We start from the raw sequence: 7,024 nt of genomic DNA on the forward strand, positions 1-7,024 counted from the left end.
CAGACATCTGAGGCATGTGATCCATGATCAGGGGGTTCAACCAAGACAATCTCCAGGGGAAAAAGGAAGTCACTTGGAGGCTGGCATCATCATTTAAAAAAACCAAAAAAAAGCAAGAAAGAAATAGTGCAGGGTAAGAGGTTCAGAAGTGAGGGTGAGCGCTGCCCTGCCCCTTGAGGGAGGGCCAGTGAGGCACCCACACTGACCAAACCAGAGAGCCCTTCCACCTGCTTTCTAAACTGACTCTAGGGGCGGGAGGAGGTGATGGTACGGAAGCATGGCTATCTGGACCCCCATTCCTCTAAACCTGGAATTCCTGATGCTTTCTGGGGAGCTCTTGTCCCTCCCAGCGCCGCTCCACTGATACTGCCCTGGCTTCCCTCCCATTTGAGCGCACACCCCAGCAGGCAGGACGCTGACCCCCAGTCCTGATGGAGGCACGAGGCTCCTCCGCAATGCCTTCCTTTGTCAAGGATCTCTCCAAGAACCGCAGACTGCCATCACCCAGAAGGAGGGTAAAAAAAAATGAGTTGCCAACCCCTTGGCTGTCGCCAGGCTGGGAGGCGTGCCGCGTGGAGAGGCTGCAGAGGACCAGCGCCGCCGCCCCGGGGAGGGGAAGGCCGGGGAGGCACCCAGTAGAGGTCGCCAAGGGAAACTTGGCGGGAAACCCAGGCGCTGTGCCGTCCCAAACCTCCGTTCCTATAGGAGACTGAGGCCCCTGGTGCGGAGGAGGAAACCCAGCGCCGTCGGGGTGTTGGGGTGCACGCAGCCCTAGCCCGGCAGGGTGGGAAAGCACGGGACGCACGGGCGCTGCCCCAACACCCCGGACCCCGGGCGGCGTCGAGAGGGCCAGCGCTGGCCTCGGCCCCGGGGTCTTCCGACGGTGGTGGCCTGGGATCCCGGGCCTGAGAGATCTCCAGAGATCCAGAGACCGAGGGACAAAGAGACAGCAGGTCCCAAAGTGGGAAAGAAGGCTGTGGAGCAGGGCCGGAGACGGCGAGGAGCTGGGGAGTGGCGGGGGCGCGCGCGAGGTGTCATCGTGGGAAAGTGAGTGACCGGGGGAGGGGCGGGGACGCGCGGGAGGCCGGAGTGGAGGCCCCATCCGAGGGGACACGTGGCGAGCGCGAGAAGCAGCGAAAAGACCGGTGCACGGACGGGCGCACGGACGAGCGGGTCCCGGGGCTGGTCGCCTCCTCCCTCCAGCGCAGGTGGCAGCTCACCTTTGTCCCAGCGCCGCCCGGGGAGGCGGGAGGGCGGGGCCGGGGCCGGGCCTTACCTGTGCGGCCGGCGGAGCCGGGGCCGGGCGCGTGCGGGAGCCGAGCGGGCCGGGCGCGGAGAGGTGCGCGGGCAGCGGGCGGCTGCGCCCAGGCTGAGCGGGCTAGGTCGGAGGGGGCGGGCGGGGAGGAGGGGCGCGCGGGGCGGGGGCGCACGGGCGGGGAGGGGCGCGCGGGCGGGGAGGAGGGGCGCGCGGGGAGGGGGCGCACGGGAGGGAGGGGCGCGCGGGCGGGGCGGGCGCTCGGGGAGGGGGACGGAGGAGGGGCGCGGGGCCGCGGGCTGTGCCGGCCCCTCCGCCCCCCTCCCCGGGTCGGCCCGGGCTGGGTCCCCGCGCGCTCCCGGTCGGCGCGCCCTCGCCAGATGCGCTCGGCGTTCGGGGCCCGCTCCCCCGAGGCCGCGCCGCGCTGCCCGGGCGCGGGGCAGACAAAGGAGGCAGACAAAGGCGGGCGCAGCCCGGCCGCTCGGCGGGCTTCGGGCCCGCTCCGGGCGAGGCGGGCCGCTGCTCCCGGGCTGGTGGGGCCCCGGCGCGCGAAGTGACGGAAGGCGCCCCGACAGCGGTGGCGCATCTGGAGTGGCTCCGCGGGGAGCGGGCGATCAAGGGCCGCGGCGGGGGGGGTCTCTGGTGGACCCCCCAACAATGGCTGGAGTCGGCGCGCTCAGCTGCAGCCTTGTCCGGCTGGGGAGGGGGGCCGGTCCCCAAAAGGATTATTCCGCCTGGACTGTCAAAGCGGACGGGGCGGGGAGAGGGGACGGGAGGGGGACGGAGGAGGGGACGGGAGGGGGACAGGCGCCGCGAGGCCTTTGTAGTCAGGGAAAGTGCGCGAAGCTGGTGTCGGGACGGTTCTGAGAAATCTCTCCTTGGGGCACCGCCGCACCTGGGCACCGGCGCCGCACCTGCGCCTCCTCCTGCGGGGGTGGGGCGCGATCCCGACGCACACTCGCCGCGCCTCACTCTCGGCTCACCGGGGCGGCACCCCGCCACGCCCCGTCCCGAGACAAAGCCCAGCACCGGGGAGGGGGCGGCGCGCCGTCCATCGCCGCGAAGACCCCAGGAGTCCAGGAATGCCGGCGACGGGTCCCACGGCCCCCATAGCTCAATACGGGGTCAGGGGGCCACGGGCACCGCAAAGATCCGAGATCAAAGAGGGGGTCGGGCGGGAGCAGGGGCGGCGGGCCCTGGCACGTGGGGGCGAGCGCGCTGGCGCCTGGCGCCTGGCTCTTTCCATTTTCGCTGCTTTTCTTTCTTTCTTTCTACAGAGTGTGACGAAGGCTCGCCCCAAGCGAGGGGAAGGAGCCGCGCCGCGCGCGCGCCGCCTGGCCGGGGCCTCGTCCTCCTCTGAGCTGGTCCTGGGGCTTTAGGTTCAAGGGCAGCGGTTTCCTTTCGCAAGAAGACAATGGTTTTAGGACCCCAGGGTCCTGCTCTTAGAAAGGGGTCCCCCCCAACTAGATGGCATTGTGATTGTTAGAATCTTGGCAGGACAGGCTCCAGAATGGCTTGGTGAAGAGAGTGGGCTGTTGAGTCAGGGCAAGGTTTGAATCACCTAGTATGTTGAGCGCCTACTATGTGCTGGCCAGCAACAGCAGAGTAAGCCAAGTAGACAGAGATCTCTTCTCTGTGGAGCTTGCCTGCCGCTTGGAAAGAAGATATACACAAAGTAACAATATTAAGGCTATATAGGAGAGAAAGCATACAAGGCAAGATGGATGCTTTTACTAAGACCTCCTTGGGGAGACATGATTTTGTTTTTGTTTTGACAAACACAATGAGATAATAAGTCTTGTGGCTGTAGGGAGAGGAATAATGCTATTGAAAGGAAAGTTTGGCCTAGTGGTAGAGTGCTGGCCTAGCATGCACAAAGACCAGGGTTTGATTCCTCAGTACCACATACATAGAAAAGCCAGAAGTAGTGCTGGGGCTCAAGCATTAAGCCTTGAGGAAAGCCCAAGGACAGTTCTCAGGCCCTGAGTTCAAGCCCCAGGACTAGCAAGAATAAAAATAAAATAAAATATGGAAAGGAAAACCCAATAGGTGCAAAGTTTATAAGGCAGGGGAGGCCTTGATGTGTGTGAGGAAGGCACAGAGCTGGAGAAGTTCAGAGAGGAAACTGGCATGGCATCCAGTGAGAACAGTTTACAAGAATACCTCCACTTCCAGATTTTTGCTGGTCAGTTGGAAATTTGGTTTTTTTAACCTTAGTTTTGTCTGCCTGGGCTGGCTTCTGTGACCCTCTCTTGGGGGCCGAGTAACCCCATGTCTAATAACTTTCTGCTGAGACAAGGCAAGGCGCAAGAGACAGGGTGCAAGACTTGATTACCATTGGTTACAAATGTGTTATTGTTTATCACTCTCTGCTGGGACCTAGAGAGAGGGTATATTAGCTGGAGGGACTTCCTCAGGAGGGGGTTTTTTAGAGAGAGATTTTCCTGCCTTGATGAAGCTGTGTGGCGTCTCTGTTGGTGCTCTGGGGAAGGAAGGCTGAGTGCGGGAGGACAGTGTGCCCTCTCCTCTTGCAGCTTGGACTGGTCAGGGTTTGTTTTTCCCCATCCCTCCTACTAATCGAGAGGGACGGGGGACGAAGGACCCCAACAACCCTCAGACCCCTGCCTCTGGAGTAGCTAGGATTTTTATGAGCAGGAGCCCCAAGCAGCCGGCTGGGTTATGTGATCTTGGGTGAATACACACATGGGGCTGGGGCACCAATATATGCCACGATTTAGATGACCCTTGAAAACTTATGCCAAGTGAAGCTGTCCAGGCATAAGAGGCCCCAAATGGCAAGATCCTGTTATGTAACACTTTCAGAACTAGCCAGAGTAGAGATATTAAAAAGATCGGGGTGGGGGAGCGAGCTCCTGAGTGTAGGGGTTCTCTTTGTAAAGTTTTAAGAATGTTGTGGAGGGGGAGTGGCATTGTGGCTCAAGTGGTAGAGTGAGAGCTTTGAGAAAGCCCAAGGATGGTGCTGAGTTCAAGCCTTGGGGCTGGCAAACATAAAATGAGCAGTGTGCGGTGGCTCATGCCTGTAATCCTAGCTACTCAGCAAGCTGAGATCTGCCAGCTCAGGCACTAAAGACTGTGAGACTCTTATCTCCAACTCACCACCAGAAAACCAGAAGTGGTGCTGTGGCTCCAGGAGTAGGGTGGTAGCCTTGAGCTGAAGAGCTCAGGAACAGCGCCCAGGCCCAGAGTTCAAGCCCCCTGACTGACAAAACAAAACAGAACAAAAAAACATGCTATGGAGGGCTTAATAGTAGAGTGCTTGCCTAGCATGCATGAATGAAGCCTTGGGTTGAATTCCTCAGTACCCCATAAACAGAAAAGGCCGGAAGTAGTACTGTGGATCAAGTGGTAAAATACTAGCTAGCTTTAAACAAAAGAAACTCAGGGACAGGGCTCAGGTCCTGAGTTCAAGCCTCAGGACTGGCAGCAGCAATGGTGGCAGTGACGGCTACAGAAAAAGAAAAGGCGAAGAAGAAGGGGGGGAGGAGGAGGAGGTTGTGGAAATTGGGAGGCTGATGGCTCATGCCTGTAATTCTAACTACTCAGGATTTGTTTTTGGAAACAGCTCTCAGCACCCTCACCTACAGCCCCCAAACCCACGCTTCTTGCCCAGACCAAGCTAGGATTCAAGTGGAGTCAGGGAGACTGAGCCTGATCACAATGCACTGAAGGATTACCTCCTCCATATTCTTTTATTTTTGTGCCTATCCTGGAGCTTGAACTCAGGGCCTAGGTGCTGTCCCTAGGCTTTTTTGTTCAAGTCTAGTGCTCTACCATTTGAGGCACAGCTCCATTTCTGGCTTTTTGGTAGTTAATTGGAGACAAAAGTCTTCCCAAGGCTGGCTTTGAACTGCAATCTGTAAATCTCAGCCTCCTGAGTAGCTAGGATTACAGGAAGGAGCCACCAGCACCCAGTTCTCCATATTCTTTATTCAACCACTTAACATACATTCACTGAGAATCTGAATGTAACTAGGTGTGGGTTGAGTTGGATGGTGAGCAGAAAGAATGAGGCAGAGTCTCTGCTCAGGACTCTGACTACGTGATCCCTGAGAAGCACCAGTGAGATTTGTGCACACCCCCATGTGTGTGCATCCTGAAATCCCTAGGCAGAGTGGAACAAACTACACTTCTTAGCCAGGGCAGTGGCTCACACCTGTAATCCTAGCTACTCTGAGGATTGCAGTTCAAAGACAGACAGACCAGCACTAACTAAAGACTTTGAGGCATGAACCACCGGCACCCAGCATACCACATTTTTGGAAACTGGTTCTCAGGCTTTCTTGTAGTATCTCTTCTCCACATGTCTATTTCAATGTCTCTTGGGCGTGAGATTCCCTCTTGTCTCAATGCAGAGCCTTTGGGATTGCTCCAATAGGCCACTAAGAGCCCTCTCCTCAATATCCATCTTCCCTTCATAACCCCTCTCCTCCATGTTGATATTATGGTGAAAATCATGGAAATAACTTTGGGAAAAAGTCTCCCAGCAAACGGCTATTCCAAAATGTAGTAAATTAACCCTGTAATGTAATCTGGGCCTCCCGGGACCATCCATCATGCCGATTGGATTAAGACATGGAAACCAGATGTCGCTGAGCTCCAGGCAGAACTCCCAGAGTCCCTCTGCCCTTGCTCCTGTCCTATCCCCAAGGAAATGTCCCCTTGCCATGGCTTTTGCCATGTCACCAATGAAAAAGCTGCTTGAGTAAAAGCTGGTGAGGGAAGGGTGGGGTCCAGGGGGAGGGGGAGAGGAAGATCCTGGACTTCCCCCAAGTAACCAGATGACCGCCATGATGAAATCTCAAGGCACCCAGATCTACAAGCCAGTTAGCACTTTTACACACTGGTTCTGCATAGAACAATTCCTGTCCTACATGGTGAGCTGTGGGCAGGGTCCCTAACTCCTTCCTTCCTTCCTTCCTTCCTTCCTTTTTTTTTTCCTTTGAGGTGCCATTACTACGGTTTGAACTCAAGGCCTGGATGCTGGGCCTTAGGTTTTTCCACTCAAGGCTGGCACTCTACCATTTCAGCCACAGGTCTACTTCTGGCTTTTTTTGCTGGCTAACTGGAGATAAGTTAGCACAGGTTAGTTTCAAACTTCCATTGTCAAATCTCAGCCTCCTGAGTAGTTAGGCACGAACCACCGGTGCCCTGCTCTCAATTCTTTTTTTTTTTTTTTTTTTTTTTGGCAGTTGTAGGGCTTGAGTTCTTCAGCTCAAGGCTACCGCCCTACCCCCAGAGCCACAGTACCACTACTGCTTTTCTAGTGGTTAACTGAGATAAGAGTCTCACAGTCTTTAGTGCCCAGGCTGGCTTTGAACCATGATCCTCAGATTTCAGCCTCCTCAGTAGCTAGGATTACTGAAACCGGCTCCTGCTCCCAATTCTTGACAGGAATTGCTATGCCCCAAATGTGCTGCCAGCTACATCAGTTCTTGACACAAAATCATCCATTATTTTGGGTTATGCACTGACATTTTACAAAATGCAAACAAACTACAATGGCAAATCCCACATTCCCCTGGGGAGCTTGTTAAAGGGCCAGTGCCCTGCTGTGCATCCTGAGCTGGCAGCTGGACAGCCAAAGGTTTAATAGGTTCCTTGGGGATTCTGATGCAGATTTCCTAGAACTGCATTTTTTGAAAAAGGACTGCATTTTAAAAAAATGTCAATGGAAGTTGACATTCCTGCCTTAATCCTCCTGTTACCCTTTCCCATTAGATCTGTGCAAATGCAAGTTTGAAGGCATCA

This window comes from Megascapheus bottae, chromosome 6, assembly GCF_031878675.1.
Source record: "Megascapheus bottae isolate mThoBot1 chromosome 6, mThoBot2.hap1, whole genome shotgun sequence".
NCBI classification, from domain to species: domain Eukaryota; kingdom Metazoa; phylum Chordata; class Mammalia; order Rodentia; family Geomyidae; genus Megascapheus; species Megascapheus bottae.